At 37.9% G+C, this 2,757-nt stretch overlaps 1 pseudogene; it reads right to left on the bottom strand.

Annotated features, from left to right (window-relative positions):
* LOC130558381 (apolipoprotein A-I-like) overlaps positions 1 to 2,757 on the bottom strand; it is a 5,327-nt pseudogene that overhangs the window by 2,060 nt on the left and 510 nt on the right.

Here is a 2,757-nt window from a genome sequence, read left to right as displayed (position 1 = left end):
CCCAGACGCTCCCTCAACACTTCAGCCTCCTTGGTGATTTTGGTCATGAGCTCTTCAGTCAGAGGATCTACCTGTTTCCTGAGGGTGGTGGCATAGTCACTGGCCATATCAGCACTTTGTGTCAGCCTAGCACTGTATTATGGAAAAAATTATTGATTAAAACTTCATACGTACATTCTGAGATTTTAGTCTTTAGTCTTTGGAATGCAGACTACAGCTAACTTACTTGACTTCCTGGCCCAGTTGAGACTCTCTTATCATTTTAAGAGTGTCCTCTGCGGTGCGCGTAGCCTTGGCAGCATAACTCCAGAATGCATCGGTCAACTGCTCCAGATGGGGCTTGGGTTCATCAGCATAAAATAGGTTGGCTTGGCAACCTGGTAAAGATGCAAATAAAATTGTGTTATGTTGGTTCTTTCCATTTTCCAGTCAGTTTTCAAATTCTCTCAAAAAGCAAAACATTGCATTGTTTAATGAAGTTAATGTTGTTAACAATTATAGTCTGTTTCTTGTATATCTTTGAATGCATTAACATCATTTTTTTGATACAGTAATGAGCATGATTTACCTGTAAATGCAACAAAAGCGAGCACCAAGTACAATTTCATCTTCACTGTTGTTTTCTAAACAAGAAAGAAATGTTGTTTACGTATTTTCTCATTTTATTTGAATGTTTATTATAGCTCTGCTGTAAAGCTAAGCTTACCTTGTGTCCCACGGTCTCGGTAGTGCTTAGTCCAATGAATGAGCTTGAGTTAGTCTGGACTCTCTGTGGCTGAATATACATATAAATGTGTGTGAAGTTAAATAGTCCACAGAAAAAGTCAAAGTCCAGCATTCATTGCCATGCTGTCAATGCCGCACCCCCAGAGTCACTCCAGTTTGCTGGCACATGATGCTGTGACGCTTTGGACCTTCTGATACTGTCTGAAATGTACTAACTGACCTCCATCAATTTCAAGTTTTTTTTACTTTTCTTTAGAAGATGGTAACTTGGAGTTTGTCATTTAACTCATAATCTCCATTACTATTGTATTATCTGGTGAGAATAATAAACAGTAACACAGGGAATATAACGGGCAAAAATTTGACACCTCAAAGGAATATGACTTACGGATGTACAGTTAATTGATTTGTCTTCATCTGAAGGAGGTTTCTCTGATAAATAGGCCATCTTTTGTTTTTGTCGCTTAAAGCACTGCAAAGTAACCTTTAATCCTCCGCAGTATAGGTAGCCTACTGTCTTCATTTCTGATCGGGATGTCCAGTTTCCACTGAGGGTGTATGGTGTACATCTGGCTTCATTGCCTTTCCTTAATGCTGTATTTTCACCTGTACAACTGTTTTTTCAGTTTTCGAGGCAGACAAGAAAAAGCAGAACGTTTTGAAATGATCAGTCCACCAAAAAGCATATGTTACAAATCAATGGCACGATTTGTACTCTTAAGAATTAAGTGCTTGGATGATTCTTCTGTTTAAATCAATCAAACTTGGATTTATTTGGGATAATGTGTGTGTTCCTTCCTTGTCAGATGTGGATAATGGAGCCTTTGTATTCATTGAAAATGACAGATACAGTAGCTCACTGACTACTGAGGTGCCTTAGCAAATGTCATGGGTTTTAGCCCAGCTGAACACACTTTTTCTTACATTTTTTAGTATCCAACTCGCTCTTGAATAAAAGCATCTGCAAAATGCTTACATGTAACTTATCCTATCCTCTCTTATCTTACGTAATATTTACTGTGTGGCTACAGCAGAAAGTGTAAACTCACAGTGTACACTGCGTAAAAAAAGCATAAAATATTGTACAATCAAATCAAAAGATTTGCGTTGAATGTTCTCAGGGAACACGCATGCTGATAAAAATGTATACCTTGATCCTCCACCTCCCCCAGAGACACACCTCTCACATCAACCAGCCAGCGTGGAGGGGCAGAGTTCACTTACAACACCTCTATTAGATATCTGATTTCCTCAAACACTACAACATGCACATAAACAGCACACAACCTTGAAAATTAAGAACACAGAGAAAAACATGCTATAAATCCCTGTCACATTCCCTTACCATTTTTGTACTGTTTGCTTATTTTTTTTATGAATGTATTATGTTTGCTGTTCATTTTCAATAGATTCCTGTATTATTTTTACTTCTACTTTCTTTCATGTTTGTTATTCTTACTAATTCTTTCATAATTCTTTATATTACAGAATAAACTTGTGATTAAAAGGAATAGAATATTTTCTGCTCTCTATTTGTTTAAAGCACTCTTGCTCCAAATACTTATTTCAAACATAAAACAATGATAAAGCCCAACACTGGCTTCCCCTTGTGGTGACATAATGAGCATGAATGATCATGGGTTGTGATATGAGGACTGCCCTGCTGTGGTTTAGATGTTCTTTTTCCCCCAGAAGTGTATGGGCATCAGAGTCTATAAAACTTACATAAGTTGTTTCCGAAAATTCTGTCATCATTTGTTTCCTAAGCTTAAATTGAGCTTAATAACCGTTTTCAAGGTTACCTTTGCTATTGTGCATACGCACAGGCTGGCAAGCGCCTCATGGGACTCCGTAAAGAGCTCCGCTACACCAAATCATAAGTCTTTCTCGAATATTTGCTCTTTCTATTGAAAGGGAGGACTTTCTTTCGCTTGAGCGGCCATATTTAGCATTTCAACCCCTCCCCATTGAAATGGCAGTGATGCATCTTGTTAATATCTACCTTATGCATGGTCTAAGTCGCTGTTTCTG

Source organism: Triplophysa rosa, linkage group LG8, assembly GCF_024868665.1.
Source record: "Triplophysa rosa linkage group LG8, Trosa_1v2, whole genome shotgun sequence".
NCBI lineage: Eukaryota > Metazoa > Chordata > Actinopteri > Cypriniformes > Nemacheilidae > Triplophysa > Triplophysa rosa.
Note: the sequence above shows the minus strand (reverse complement) of the source record. Positions and strands in the feature narration are given on the sequence as shown.